The following is a 16,895-nucleotide window of genomic DNA, read 5'->3' on the forward strand; positions in this document are numbered from 1 at the left end:
AAACGGAAATCTAGGACTCCAGTTATAGTTGCTTTGATGGTTGGAAGTCTAATTGTAAGCGTTGAATATATTTATTGGATTTTTTTTGAATTTTTAGCTAAGAAGATGATTTTTTTTAGAATCTCATGTCTTCATAAGTGTTATAGCTTATTCTCTTAGCTTTCTTTTGAGATAGGTTTGAGATCATGTGGAGGAGTATAACTCTTTAGGTGTCATTTTTCGTTGCCAGTTGTTGATGGAATATGTAATGTGTCATGATGTTTTGAGTTGTTAGGCAATGCAAGGATGAAAATTGATTTGGATATGATATTCTGAGGTGTTGTCATGTGGATTGAGAGGTCTTTTAAGGTTGTATGATGCTATGTGGTAAAGTTGGTTCATGTACATGCTATATGGAGTAAACGATGATTGATTCGTACATGCTTAAGGATGGTATATATGAAGGTTTAAAGTAGGTATTCTAATATGATTTGATATGCATGTATGTGGATATGAGGATAGACAACCTTATGGATTAATTAGTGAATGGTTGTGTGTTTAGTGAGATTGACCTTAAGATGTGATATCATCATATTAGAGTTAATTCTGAAGATATATCCAAGATAGATTTAGGCTAAATTATCTAAGTATGATTTTTGATTGTATGAGGTGAGTGTTCTAGGCCCTGTAATTTCTTGCGCGGATATAACGTAGATCTACCTATGGTAGAAGTTGTGCTTAAGTGGGAGATACCAAAATTCAATTAGTGAGGTTAGGAGTTTTATGGGGATAGTTTATAGGAAATTTATTGAGTATATTTTTAAGATAGCGGTTCACGATTTAGGCTGCTCTCGTTTCTCTCGTCGCTATTACGGGAATCGCTTTGCTTTCTTTTCCTGTGGTTATTAAGATGTTTCGGTTCACCAGGTTGTCTCTTGCCTACCTATGGATTCAGCAGTAGTTCGAAAGGTTAATCTATATCGGGAATTCCTGGACATATGCTTATTTATTTATTTATTTATTTATTTTTTAACTCCCAAAAGCATTTCGTCGCTTACTTCTCTGGGTCACTTATTATTACCTTTGACTGGATTGACTAGGAAAGAGTTGCCTTTGTATGGGATAACAAATGTGAGAGTAGTTTTCAAACTCTTAAGGAAAGATTGACTAGTGTTAATACTACGATATTTTAGTAAGTATTATGTGGTATATAGTGATGCTTCTAAGATGGGTTGGTTGGGGTATGGATGCAAGAAGGAATGGTAGTAGCTTAAGTGTCTAGGTAATTGAAAATTCATGAGCGGAATTACCTTACCTATGATTTTAAGTTAGTGGTTGTAATATTTAGAGACACTTAGAGACACTGCCTATATGATTCTAAGCTTGAGGTATTTATTGATCGTTAGAGCCTTAATTATCTGTTGACTGAAGGAGCTAATTTTGTGACAAAAGAGAGTTTAATTTCTAGAGGACTAATATTTCAAACTTAGTTGTTAATTGAGTAAAGCCATTGTGATGACCGATGTTTTGTGTAGGAAACCTTTATATTTATCTTCCCTTATAATTAGAGAGATGAATCCTTTTGGCTCAAATTAGAGACTTAAGTTGGGCTTATAAGGTTACCTTTAGTAATGTGAGACTAAGTATGACTTGAGTAACGAAGGAATTGTTGAAGAAAATTGGAGAAACATAATTAGTTGATTCATTTTGGTGACAAGATATAAGGCTATAGGATGAGGTGATGGATAAAAGTTTGACTTGGGTGTAGATGGAGTGGTGAAATTAGAGATCTGATATGAATACCGAGTGTACTTACGCTTAGGTGCTTGATCTTTAGAAATGATCATAAAAGTAAAACCAATATTGTGACAGATGCCTTGATTATGATGACCTCTGATAAATCATTTTTGATGGTTTAAGGGTTGGATTTGATTGAAGAATTTAAGACTTATGCTTGGTGTGTGAGATTATCCTTAGGAGCATTGAATTGATTATGTTGAAAGTGACTAGTGAATTAGTGGATGAGATTAGAGAAGCCTAGGAGTCAGATCCTTTCTTAGGGAACCAAGTGGAGAAGATTGGTAGAAGTATAGATAACCATTTCTGAGTAGAAATCGACGTTGTTTTGAGGTGCAAGAACAAACTTGGGTGCATAGTGACCTATTAAGAAAGATGATTTTATAGGAAGGACATAACAGTACTCTTAACTTATATTTAGGAGTTATTGAGATGTATCGGGACCTTAGGAGGATGTATCAGAGTGGTGCAACGGAAGCATGGTGGCCTAAGGTGAAGAGAGGAGTAGAGAAATTGTATACTCGTGTTTAGTATGCTAGAAGCCTTTAAGAATTTTTGTAGCACTTAGATGTCCTATTTTGGAAGTAAGATGATGAGTGGATAGGCTCGCCAAGTTTACTTGTCTTACCCTTAGACATTCCTTGGTGAAATTGATAGAGTTGTACATGAATAAAGTAGTGAGGTTGCATAAGAATTAGAAAGTAAGAAGCGAGGAGTCTACCATTGCAAAAAAAAAATTTCGGGGACAAAATTTCATAAAGGAGGGGAGTATTGTAACAGCCTAATTTTTCGCTGGGCCAAGGGCCCAATTCGTTGCCCGGAACGGGCTGTTTCAAAAGTGAAACGGGCCGTTCCGGAATAAGGAAATGCTTAGAAAATGAAGTGGGAGAACGGGCCGTTCCAATTGGAGAATGGGTCGTTCCAATTGGAGAACGGGCCGTTCTGGTTTGGAGAACGGGCCGTTCTAGAGGGAGAACGGGTCGTTCCGGAGGGAGAACGGGCCGTTCTGGAAACAGAACGGGTCGTTCTGCTGAGTTTGAGAACGGGTCGTTCTGGTTTTAGAACGGGTCGTTCCAGTTGAGAAATTTGCGTAGGTTTGAAGGGTCCAGAACGGGCGTTCCAATTTTGGAACGGGCCGTTCCGGTAGGTGAGTCTGAAATCCTATAAATAGCGCCCCTCACCTGTCATTTTCACACATCTCTCATTCTCTCTTCCTATTATTTTCTGTTCTCTCTTCTTTCCCTCTTCTTCTCTCTGAAGACCAAGGGGCACTTAAAGGAGGAGACCAAGAGATCCCTGTTTTATTTCAACTGCTGTTTATCCAGGTACGGGAGAAAATGGGACTATTTATATGTAGAGTTACATGAGGGAATTGGGTAGAGAAAGAACCCTAATTTTATGATTATTTCTGTTTAGAGAATTCTTTGTTTTATGTGATTTTGTATGAATTTAGGATTATGAAAATATATTTTATTTGTATAAATGATGCTCTGGGAGAGAGAACGAAATCATAGAAAAGTGCCTGTAAGTTAAGCTTTGGAAAAATTGGACTATTTCTGTTTGAGAAATTGAGGATCCCATTAGATTCTGTATGTGTTGAGGATTAGAAATATATATTTAATTTGTAAGAATGATGATCAGAGAGGGAGAACGAAATTGTAGAAAAGTGCTTGTGGGCTAGGTTTTGGAACAATTGGGGATTTTACCATTATGTTGAAATTATATTAAATTGGTAATTTTGTTGAGTATTATATTAATTTGTAAAAGTTATTGTTATACTATTTGATAAGAATTGATAATCTATACGTGAATTGCTCGAAGGATATGTAAACCCTTATTTTGTTGGACTTATCTGTTGTGTATGTGATATGGAATTGTGTTGGTAATATGAAATTGAGATATGAGATGAGATGTTGTGTGGATATGATTATGACTGTGATTGTGGTTCTCCACATCAATGACCAGGGATGGCATGGCCCCTGGGTAAGTGATGGTACAGGGAGGGCATGACCCTGACATGGTGTGGGATGAGTGAGATAATTGACACGTATCACTTATGTCGAATATGGCAGCCTTGGCATAGGGTTAATTGCAAGAGATTGTGTGGATTGTGATGTGATTGTGGTTCCTCACATCAATGACTAGGGATGGCATGGCCCCTGGGTAAGTGATGTTACAGGGAGGGCGTGACCCTGTCATGGTGTGGGATGAGTGAGGCAATTAACCTGTATCACTTATGTCAGTTGTGGCGTGGTCTTGACATAGTGTTAATTGTAAGATTTGTGTGGATTGTGATGGATTGATGTAATTGAGATGTGAAGATGTTGAATGATTGATAAATTATGATATATATAAATGCTTGTGAATATTTCATTAATGTATAATGATGATATTATGTTGTGTTTTCCTTATGTACTTTACTTATAGATGTTTTCTTTTCTCATCGTACAATTTTGTGGATGTTTTAGGTGAGGAAGATCCGGTTGCGAGTGGCATCTAGAATGCCAACAGTTAAATTAGGGGTATGCTCTGATATTGTGACATCAGGGCAGAGGGCTTTTAGAACAGAATTTTTTATGGATTTGGAATTGTAAATATCATTTTGAAAATAATTTGTAAACTCTTGTGTTTCATTTTCTAAATCCTTATTATTGTGGTTATTGAAGAACGATTTTTGAAGTATTCTCATGTGAACCCTTTTATTGAAATTTAAAACATTTATTTGTAAAGTTACAGTATATGTGTTGGGGTAGTAAGGGTGTCACAACCCCACTGACACCCTTACTAATACATATATTGTAATAAAATAAATAAAACTAACGAATAAATTTTTCAATATTGGTTAAAAAGATTCACATAAAAAAAACCTTCATAAATGTTTTTCAATATCCAAAATAGTTGAAAATGAAACTTGGAAAATAAAGCCTAAGAAGTTACAAAATGTTTTCAAAATAATATAAGTACAACTCCAAATACATATATAAGTCCATATCCTAGAAATCCTCTGCCCTGATGTCACAATATCATAGCACACCCACAACTCAACTGTTGACATTTTGGATGTCACTCATAACTGGATCTTCCTCACCTAAAACATCCACAAATTGTACGGTGAGAAAAGAAAACATTTATATGTAAAGCACACAAGGAAAAACACAACATAATCTCATCATAACTCATTACTTAATGAAATATTCACAACCATTTATATATATATATATATATATATATATATATATCCTAATTCTATCAATCATGCATCATATTCACATCACAATTCACAATCATACCAATCCATCACAAATCTTGCAATTAAAACTATGTCAAGGTCACGCCACCCCTGTAGCATCTCTTGCCCAAGAAAGTGTCATCCTAACATAAGTGATACATGTTAATTGCCTCACACATCCCACACTATGCCAAGGTCATGCCATCCCTGTAGCATCACTTACCCAAGGTCGTGCCATCCCTGGTAATAAGTGTGAGGAACCACAATCACATTTTATTCATAATCAACACAAATCTTACAATTAACACTATGTCAAGGTCATGCCATCCCTGTAGCATCTCTTTGCCCAAGGTCGTGCCATCCTGACATAAGTGATACGTGTTAATTGCCTCACACATCCCACACTATGCCAAGGTCACGCCATCCCTGTAGCATCACTTACCCAAGGTCGTGCCATCCCTAGTCATAAGTGTGAGGAACCACAATCACATTTTATTCATAATCAACACAAATCTTACCATTAACATTATGCCAAGGTCACACCATCCTAGTAGCATCTCTTTGCCCAAGGTCGTGTCATCTTGACATAAGTGATATGTGTTAATTGTCTCACACATCCCACACTATGTCAAGGTCACGCCATCCCTATAACATCATTTACCCAAAGTCGTGTCATCCTTGGTCATAAGTGTGAGGAACCACAATCACATCACATTCACATTCAACACAACATCTCATTTCATATCAACATACTCACATCATAATTAATTGAAAAATTAAGTCATAATATATCATTCGCCACATCATGTTATCAATTCAATACTAAAATGATAGATATAATGTATACATTTGTGCGAAGACATGACACCACATTCCATAACTCAATTCTACATCTAGATCATCAATTTTTACCAAATAATATAACAATAACATTTATAAATTAATACAACACTCAATTGAATCACCAATTTAATATAATCTTAACTCAAATAGTAAAATCCCTAATTTTTCCAAAACCTAAGCCACAGACACTTTTCTACAATTTAGTTCTCTCTCCCAGATCATCATTTTTACAAATTATTTATATATTTCTAATCCTCAACACATGCAAAATCTAATGGGATCATCAATTCCTCAAACAGACAACACACAACGAAATTTCATTATTTAATAGAAAGAAAAATACCAAAATATAAAGCATGCTAGGTTCCCTGTGAGTCCTTGATATAAGCATGAACCTGAAAAGGATAAAAAGTTGAGCAAAGCAAATATTATTTAAATCATGTAAGAAAAAATGCTATCGTTAAGTTTTTTTTATAGTTTCACTTGAGCAAATTTGTAGTTGTTGATCTAAGTCTTTTATTCTAAATAGTAGGATTAGAATTAATAGGTATCAAAATCATTAAAAAAAATAGTATAAAATATAAACAAGAACTTCAAGTGGGACCTAGTGAGGAAGATACTTAAAACGTTCAACATCCAAAATAAGTGTCATGTCCTTTTCATGGTGATATCCTCTAATAAAAGAAAAGTGCCCATCTCCAGTCTGTTAAGAAAACAAGGTCAAAGTTTACTCTTTATTCATATATGCTCCAATTGTGTTTACCAAAATAAATAAGGAAAAATTATATGAATCAATGTAAAAGATTGATAAGAAATTATTTTTTCCTATTATGTCAAAGTCAACCATAGTATATACTTGTTTGATAACAACTTTGTGATATGATGAGATGACCTCACAATCCTCACAAATAGAATGTGAACACTCAATGACATACTTACGAAATTCTTCAATGTTCCTACTAAAACTATAAACAAACTGAGAATCATAATTTTATTGAAATTACTTTGTGTATGCAAACCAAATTTTCTACTTTTCCTTTCTTCTTTTTCTCCCTGACAGCTATGTAATTCATTCTTTCTCTTGTGACCTAAGAAACTCTCTTTACTTAGTTTTTAAGTGAGACAAAATTTGAGCCGGACAAAATTTAAGTGTTACAAAATTTGAGTCTTTTTTAAACACATAGTTGGGAGTCAAACCCAACAACGTGCAACATCCAAAATAAGTGTAATGTCTGATCCTTGTACCTGTTTCAATACCTCTTCCTACACAACAAATAATTACCACATGAGACTACGAAGTAAAATGAATACAGAAAAAGTCAATTCACCAATGATTTATAACACAAATCACCATGTATGATAAGCTTATTAATTTTTATAATAATTATCTTAAAAATCATACCAATGTAACATATTATTAGTTTGCGATGTAAAAGATTTTATCTAATCCAAATGAATAACCCACAATAGAGTATACAATTCAAGAGAGAATTATGACAGTGAGATTAAACATATTGTACCTTGACAACAAGTCTTACTTTCTCGTCTGCAGTTACACTTGGACCACCACTCTACGAACCATTTGATGAATTCTTCAAAATTAGATGGAAGCAATGTGACTATTCTTGAAAGAATCTAATGAATGTCTTTCATATCCTTTGATATATATTAATAAAATTGGAACATCGTCCACTAGGAACTTTGCAATTTTAAACCAACTCTCGTGTTTGTAACTCTATAAGATACATCCAACACACCAATGTAAAGAATGCAAAATACAAATGACACAGTGCATGTACACAAACATCTTGAACTTACATAATTCTAGAGTAAAAAAGATACAAGTTACAAACATACACATAGTCTGCATAAAATAAATTGACTTTTCAACCATTTGTATGAACTTTTACCACATAAAGCATATCGAATTAAAGTACTAAACCTCACTCAACTATTGTTTAATCCTTATTAGCATACGAATTCAATTGACACTAAAATAATTGCAAACCATAAAAGTATCTAAAATAAATGAAGAAATAAAGTAATCACCGGACAATAATTTCATTATTTGATAGAAAGAAAAATAATAGAGTATAAAGCATGTCAAGTTCCTTGTGAGGCCTTGATATAAGCATGAACCTGAAGAGGGTAAAAAGTTGAGCAAAGCAAATATCATTTAAATCATGCAAGAAAAAGTGTCATCGTTAAGTTTTTTTTATAGTTTCACTTGAGCAAATTTATAGTTGTTGATCTAAGTCTTTCATTCTAAATAGTAGGATTAGAATTAATAGGCATCAAAAATCATTAAAAAATAGAATAAAATATAAATAAGAAAGTTTACCCCCTAGTTAGTCCAGTAATGTCATCAACATAATTCATGTCTCCCAAAGAACTTCAAGTGGGACCGAATGAGGAAGATACTTAAAACGTGCAACATCCAAAATAAGTATTATGTCCTTTTCACAGTGATATCCTCCAATAGGAGAAAAGTGACCACCTCTGTCAAGAAAACAAGGTCAAAATTTACTCTTCATTCATGTATGCTCCAATTGTAATTACCAAAACAAATAAGAAAGAATTATATGAATTAGTGTAAGAGGTGATAAGAAATCATTTTTTTATTATGTCAAAGTTCCTCCAACCATAATACATACTTGTTTGATAACAACTTTGTTGTATGATGAAATGACTTGGCAATCATCAGAAGAAGAATGTGAACGCTCAATTACATACTTATAAAATTCTTCAATGTTACCACTGAAATGGTAAAACAAGTGAGGATCGCAATTTTACTGAAATGGTTGTGTTGGCGAACCAAATTTTCTACACTCTTCCATTCTGCTTTTTCTCTCCAACCGTGTGTAATTCATTCTCTCTCTTGTGATCTAAGAGACCCTCTCTACTTGATTTTTAAGTAAGACAAAATTTGAATTGGACAAAATTTAGGTCATACAAAATTTTGGGCTTTTTTTAAACACATAATTGAGAACTAAACCCAACAACATGCAACATACAAATAAGTGTCACATCTGCTCCTTGGCAACAAACACTTGCAGCAATGATAGGTAACATGTTTCCATTAACTAAAATTGACGTGTCGTAAGAAATTGACAATAACAAGTCCTCGTATTTGAAAAGCCCAGTCCTTGTACATGTTTCAATACATCTTCTTAGACAACAAATAGTTACCACATGAGACTACAAAGTAAAATGAATATAGAAAAAAACAATGCACCAATGATGTATAACACAAATCACCATGTATGATAAGTTTACTAACTTTTACAATAATTATCTTAAAAATCATACTAATGTAACATGTTATTAGTTGGTAATGTAAAAGATTTTATCCAATCCAAATGAATAAGTCACAATAGAGTATACAATTCTAGAGAGAATTATGACATAGTGAGATTAAACATATTATATCTGGACAACATGTCTTGCTTTCTCATCTACAGTTACACTTGGACCACCGTCCTTTTGTCTCCTGATCTCTGCGACCCATTTGATGAACTTTTCAAAATTAAATGAAAATGATGTGGCTATTCTTGAAAGAATCTAATAAATGTCTTTTATATCCTCTGATTTTAATAGAATTGGAACATCATCCCTCTGGAACTTTGTAATTTTAAACCAAATCTTGTATTTGCAGCTTTGCAAGATACATCTAACACACCAATGTAAATAATACAAAATATAAATAACACAATGTACATACACAGTCATCTCGTATTTACATAATTATAGAGTATAAAAGATACAAGTTACAACCATACACATAGCTTGCATAAAGCAAATTGACTTTCCAACCTTTTGTATGAACTTTTATCACATAAAGCATATCGAATTAAAGTATTAAACATCACTCAACTACTGTTTAATCCTTATTAGCATACAAAAAAACAATTTCACAACATAAAAGTATCTAAAACAAATACAAAATAAAGAAATCACCGGACAATATAAACATACAACAATATTTCATTATTTAATAGAAAGAACAATACTAGAGTATAAAATATGTCAAGTTCCCCGCCGTGAGGCCTTGATATAAGCATGAACCTCAAAAGGGTAAAAAGTTGAGCAAATCAAATATCATTTAAATCATGTAAGAAAAAGTGTCATCGTTAACAATTTTTTTATAGTTTCAGTTGAGCAAATTTATAGTTGTTGATCTAAGTCTTTCATTCTAAATAGTAGGATTAGAATTAATAGGCATCAAAAATCATTAAAAATAGTATAAAATATAAATAAGAAAGTTTACCCCCTAGTTAGTCCAGTAATGTCATCAACATAATTCATGTCTCCCAAAGAACTTCAAGTGGGTCCCAATGAAGAAGATACTTAAAACGTGCAACATCCAAAATAAGTATTAGTCCTTTTCACAGTGATATCCTCTAATAAGAGAAAAGTGACCACCTCTGTCAAGAAAACAAGGTCAAAATTTACTCTTCATTCACGTATGCTCCAATTGTAATTACCAAAATAAATAAGGAAGAATTATATGAATTAGTGTAAGAGGTGATAAGAAATCATTTTTTCCTATTATGTCAAAGTTTCTCCAACCATAATACATACTTGTTTGATAACAATTTTGTTGTATGATAAAATAACTTGGCAATCGTCAGAAGAAGAATGTGAATACTCAATTACATACTTACAAAATTCTTCAATGTTACTACTGAAATGGTGAACAAAGTGAGGATCACTATTTTACTGAAATTGCTATGTGTTTGCGAACCAAATTTTCTACACTCTTCCTTTCTACTTTTTCTCTCCGACTGTGTGTAATTAACTCTCTCTTTTGTGACCTAAGAGATCCTCTTTACTTTTTTTAAGTAAGACAAAATTTGAGCTGGACAAAATTTAGGTCATTCAAAATTTTGGGCTTTTTTTAAACACATAACTGAAAACCAAACCCAACAACATGCAACATACAAATAAGTGTCACATCTACTCCTTGGCAACAAACACTTGCAGCAATGATAGGTAACGTGTTTCCATTAACTAAAGTTGACGTGTCGCAAGAAATTGACAAAAACAAGTCCACGTATTTGAAAAGCATAGTCCATCTACATGTTTCGATACATCTTCTTACACAACAAATCACCATGTATGATAAGTTTACTAACTTTTAAAATAATTATCTTAAAAATCATACCAATGTAACATGTTATTAGTTGGTAATGTAAAAGATTTTATCCAATCCAAATGAATAAGTCATAATATAAAGTATACAATTCAAGAGAGAATTATGACACAGTGAGATTAAACATATTATACCTGGACAACATGTCTTGCTTTCTCATCTGTAGTTACACTTGGACCACCGTCCTCTTGTCTCCTGATCTTTGCGACCAATTTGATGAATTTTTCAAAATTAAATGAAAATGATGTGACTATTCTTAAAAGAATCTAATGAATGTCTTTAATATCCTCTGATTTTAATAGAATTGAAACATCATCCCTTAAGAACTTTGTAATTTTAAACCAAATCTTGTATTTGTAGCTTTGCAAGATACACTCGACACACCAATGTAAATAATGCAAAATACAAATAACACAATGTACATACACAACCATCTCATATTTACATAATTATAGAGTATAAAAGATACAAGTTACAAACATACACATAGCTTGCATAAAGAAAATTGACTTTCCAACCTTTTGTATGAACTTTTACCACATAAAGCATATCAAATTAAAGTATTAAACATCACTCAATTATTGTTCAATCCTTATTAGCATACAGTAAAACAATTTCACAACATAAAAGTATCTAAAACAAATACAAAATAAAGAAATCACCGGACAATATAAACACACAACAATATTTCATTATTTAATAGAAAGAAAAATACTAGAGTATAAAACATGTCAAGTTCCTCGCCGTGAGGCCTTGATATAAGCATGAACCTGAAGAGGGCAAAAAGTTGAGCAAAGCAAATATCATTTAAATCATGTAAGAAAAAGTGTCATCATTAAGTTTTTTTTTTCTAGCTTCACTTGAGCAAATTTATAGGTTGTTGATCTAAGTCTTTCATTCTAAATAGTAGGATTAGAATTAATAGGTATCAAAAATCATTAAAAATAGTATAAAATATAAATAAGAAATTTTACCCCCTAGTTAGTCCAGTAATGTCATCAACATAATTCATGCCTCCCAAAAAACTTCAAGTGGGACCCAATGAGGAAGATACTTAAAACGTGCAACATCCAAAATAAGTATCATGTCCTTTTCACAGTGATATCCTCCAATAGGAGAAAACTGACCACCTCTATCAAGAAAACAAGGTCAAAATTTACTCTTCATTTATGTATGATTCAATTGTAATTATGATGAGGATTTTCGCAAACCTATCACTTGGCAAGTGAACCAAGTTTCGAAGTAGTATTTAAAGATCGTCCTCAGGGATTTGAGTGATTAGTAATTCTTACTCTAATGATTTATAAGAAAATGATGTTCAAATTTCAGATGAGTGAAAATAGATTAAAACAACACAATAAAACAAATGTAATAAGGACAATGATTAAGAAACAAGGATTGGTTCGGAAGCACTTGCTAACTCATATATCTTCTTAAAATAAATGCTATTCTAATTCCATTATTTCCACGTTCATTAAGTAATCCAACAAGATTCTTCAAGGTTGAATCCTAAAGTCATTAAGCTCAAAACATGATTCCTCTATGTTTTGAGTTCAACACTTCGCATTAAGAACAAGAACTTGAACAATGTGACTAACCAAATCAAGTCTATCCCTAGAACAAGAATTGATTAGGTGCAAGATTCAGTTCGGGTTTTCAAAAACGTTTTCCAACTGGATTCAAAAACCAAAAATTCATACAACGGGTGATCAAGCCGATATAAGCATTAAGTAAAGAATCATACACAAATAATGAGATTAAAATGCATATATTTAAGAAGGAGAAGAGTTAGTAGTTACATCCAACCAATCCTCAATGAAATTAGCCACTCATGGCCATTACAAATTCTGCAGCCAATTCCATAAGAGAGTACAAAGTTGCAGATGAAAAACAGAGGTTCCGGACTCCTCCTACGTGACTCCCTAGCTGCAGCCCCCCCAATCAGTTTGTTACTATAAAAAAAACACTTGCCCCCTCCAATTGGTCTCTAGCTGTAGCCTAGTGGATGTCCAGCTGTAGCCTGCATTAGTGGTTCAATTAGTGGTTTTCCACTAATGATTTCCCTTCTTTCCTTGTTTGTTTCTCCTTAACTTGTCTTTCTTTATTTTAGTGCTCATGTGTTTCTTGTTTCTTTCCTTAATTTTTGTCCCCCACTATTTTTCTCCTTAATTTTGGGCCCCACATATGTTCTGTCCAAGGAAAAGTTGGGATTTTTAACCCAAGGCTGCAGCTCTGGAATGGGGGCTGCAGCTCTGGAAGTGTTTCCATACGCACAAGGCTTCAAGGCTGCAGCTCTGGAATGGGGGCTGCAGCTCCAACTCTCTGGAATTGGTCTATATACGCACAAAGCTCCAAGGCTGCAGCTCTGGAATGGGGGCTGGAGCTCCAACTCTCTGGAACACTTCTTTTTGGTTCATACTTCATGGCTGCAGCTCTGGTTTTGGGGCTATAGCCTTGGATTTCCAATTTCATCAAAACCTACACAAAAAGGAAATATTTTTAGCCAAAGAAACTACACTCTTGTAACTCCTTAGATTAATCTTAGTTCATCTATTTGGAGGGTCAAACATAACCAAAATTACTTATATCTCATCCAAAATAAGTGCCAAATTAAGCATAAAAATATGCAATTTGAGCACTTATCAAATTACCAAAACAAATAAGGAAGAATTATATGAATTAGTGTAAGAGGTGATAAGAAATCATTTTTTTTCTATTATGTCAAAGTTCCTCCAACCATAATACATACTTGTTTGATAACAACTTTGTTGTATGATGAAATGACATGCATATGGCAATCATCAGAAGAAGAATGTGAACACTCAATTACATACTTACAAAATTCTTCAATGTTACTACTGAAATGGTAAACAAAGTGAGAATCGCAATTTTATTGAAATTGCTGTGTGTTTGTGAACCAAATTTTCTACAATCTTCCTTTCTGCTTTTTCTCTCCAACCGTGTGTAATTAATTCTCTCTTGTGACCTAAGAGACCCTGTCTACTTGATTTTTAAGTAAGACAAAATTTGAGCTAGACAAAATTTAGGTCATACAAAATTTTGGGTTTTTTTTTAAACACATAATTGAGAACTAAACCCAACAACATGCAACGTACAAATAAGTGTCACATCTGCTCCTTGGCAACAAACACTTGCAGCAATGATAGGTAACATGTTTCCATTAACTAAAATTGACGTGTCGCAAGAAATTGACAAAAACAAGTCCACCTATTTGAAAAGTCCAGTCCCTGTACATGTTTCAATACATCTTCTTACACAACAAATAGTTACCACATGAGACTACAAAGTAAAATGAATATAGAAAAAAACAATGCACCAATGATGTATAACACAAATCACCATGTATGATAAGTTTACTAACTTTTACAATAATTATCTTAAAAATCGTACCAATGTAACATGTTATTAGTTGGTAATGTAAAAGATTTTATCCAATCCAAATGAATAAGTCACAATAGAGTATACAATTCAAGAGAGAATTATGACATAGTGAGATTAAACATATTATACCTGGACAACATGTCTTGCTTTCTCATCTGCAGTTACACTTAGACCACCGTCCTCTTGTCTCCTGATCTCTGCGGCCCATTTGATGAATTTTTCAAAATTAAATGAAAATGATGTGACTATTCTTGAAAGAATATAATGAATGTCTTTCATATCCTCTGATTTTAATAGAATTGGAACATCATCCCTTAGGAACTTTGTAATTTTAAACCAAATCTTGTATTTGCAGCTTTGCAAGATACATCCGACACACCAATGTAAATAATGAAAAATACAAATAACACAATGTACAGCCATCTTGTATTTACTTAATTATAGAGTATAAAAGATACAAGTTACAAACATACACATAACTTGCATAAAGCAAATTGACTTTCCAACCTTTTGTATGAACTTTTACCACATAAAGCATATTGAATTAAAGTATTAAACCTCACTCAACTATTGTTTAATCCTTATTAGCATACAGTAAAACAATTTCAGAACATAAAAGTATCTAAAACATATACAAAATAAAGAAATCACCGATAAACACACAACAATATTTCATTATTTAATAGATAGAAAAATACTAGAGTATAAAACATGTCAAGTTCCCCACCGTGAGGCCTTGATATAAGCATGAACTTGAACAGGGTAAAAAGTTGAGCAAAACAAATATCATTTAAACGATGTAACAAAAAGTGTTATCATTTAAGGTTTTTTTTATATATAGTTTTACTTGAGCAAATTTATAGTTGTTGATCTAAGTCTTTCATTCTAAATAGTAGGATTAGAATTAATAGATATAAAAATCATTAAAAAATAGTATAAAATATAAACAAGAAAGTATACCCCTAGTTAGTCCAGTAGTGTCATCGACATAATTCATGCCCTCCCAAAGAACTTCAAGTGGGACCTAATGAGGAAGATACTTAAAACGTGCAATATCCAAAATAAGTGTCATGTTCTTTTCATGGTGATATCCTCCAATAGAAGAAAAGTGACCACCTCTATCAAGAAAACAAGGTCAAAGTTTACTCTTTATTCATATATGCTCCAATTGTGTTTACCAAAATAAATAAGAAAGAATTATATGAATTAGTGTAAGAGGTGATAATCATTTTTTTCTTATTATGTCAAGTTCCACCAATCATAGTACATACTTGTTTGATAGCAGCTTTGTGGTATGATGAGATGACTTGACATTCCTCAAAAGTAGAATGTGAACACTCAATGACATATTTACGAAATTCTTCAATGTTGCAACTGAAACTGTAAACAAAGTGAGGATCGCAATTTAATTGAAAATATTCTGTGTATACGAATCAAATTTTCTACTCTCTTCCTTTCTTCTTTCTCTCTCCGATGATTGTGTAATTCATTCTCTTTTTTGTGATCTAAGAAACCTTCTCTACTTGAATTTTAAGTGAAACAAAATTTGAGCTGGACAAAATTTAGGTCATACATAATTTGAGCCTTTTTTAGACACATAATTCAGAGCCAAACCCAAAAATGTACAACATCCAAAATAAGTGTGATGTCTGCTCCTTGGCAACAAACACTTGCAACAATGATAGGTAACATATTTCCATTAATTGAAGCTGATGTTTGTTTGTTACAAGAGTTTTGACAAAAACAAGTCCACATATTTGAAAAGTCCAATCCCTTATACCTATTTCAATACCTCTTCCTACACAAAAAATAGCTACCACATGAGTCTATAAAGTAAAATGAATACAGAAAAAAGTCAATGCACCAATGATGTATAACACAAATCACCAAGTATGATAAGCTTATTAATTTTTACAATAATTATCTTAAAAATCATACCAATGTAACATGTTATTAGTTGGCTATGTAAAAGATTTTATCCAATCCAAATGAATAAGCCAGAATAGAGTATGCAATTCAAGAGAGAATTATGACATAGTGAGATTAAACATATTATACCTTGACAGCAAGCCTTTCTTTCTCGTATGCAGTTACACTTGGACAATCGTCCTCTTGTCACCTGATCTTTACAACCCATTTGATGAATTCTTCAAATTTTCAAACGCATGAAAGGTGCTCTACTGCTAGTGGCTCATGTCTTGAGACATGTGCTTGTTGTTGTACGGTCGCTTGGGATGAGTCCTACCATAAAATGTTACAAAACCACTACTCCACATTAGTTCTTGATTATATTTAACAATTAATATATATATATATATATATATATATATAATTATTTTAATTTATTTATACCAATTTATGTGATTTAATTAATAATTCATTTATTTGATCAATACCTCACTCGCTTATTGTTTCCATTGAGTCAAACATCGGTCTAGGTTTGATAAAATAGGATGTGAGAGTAAGATATAGAATAAGAGTAAGATATGATAA

The 16,895-nt window shown here is 32.8% G+C and overlaps 1 pseudogene; it reads right to left on the reverse strand.

Moving 5' to 3' along the window:
• Nucleotides 1-11,585: 11,585 nt before the first annotated feature.
• LOC109816889 (glutathione gamma-glutamylcysteinyltransferase 1-like) lies at nucleotides 11,586-16,539 on the reverse strand (annotated as a pseudogene).
• Nucleotides 16,540-16,895: the final 356 nt, after the last annotated feature.

The sequence above is a fragment of the Cajanus cajan genome, chromosome 3 (genome assembly GCF_000230855.2).
Source record: "Cajanus cajan strain Asha chromosome 3, NIPB_CcT2T_4, whole genome shotgun sequence".
Taxonomy (NCBI): Eukaryota; Viridiplantae; Streptophyta; class Magnoliopsida; order Fabales; family Fabaceae; genus Cajanus; species Cajanus cajan.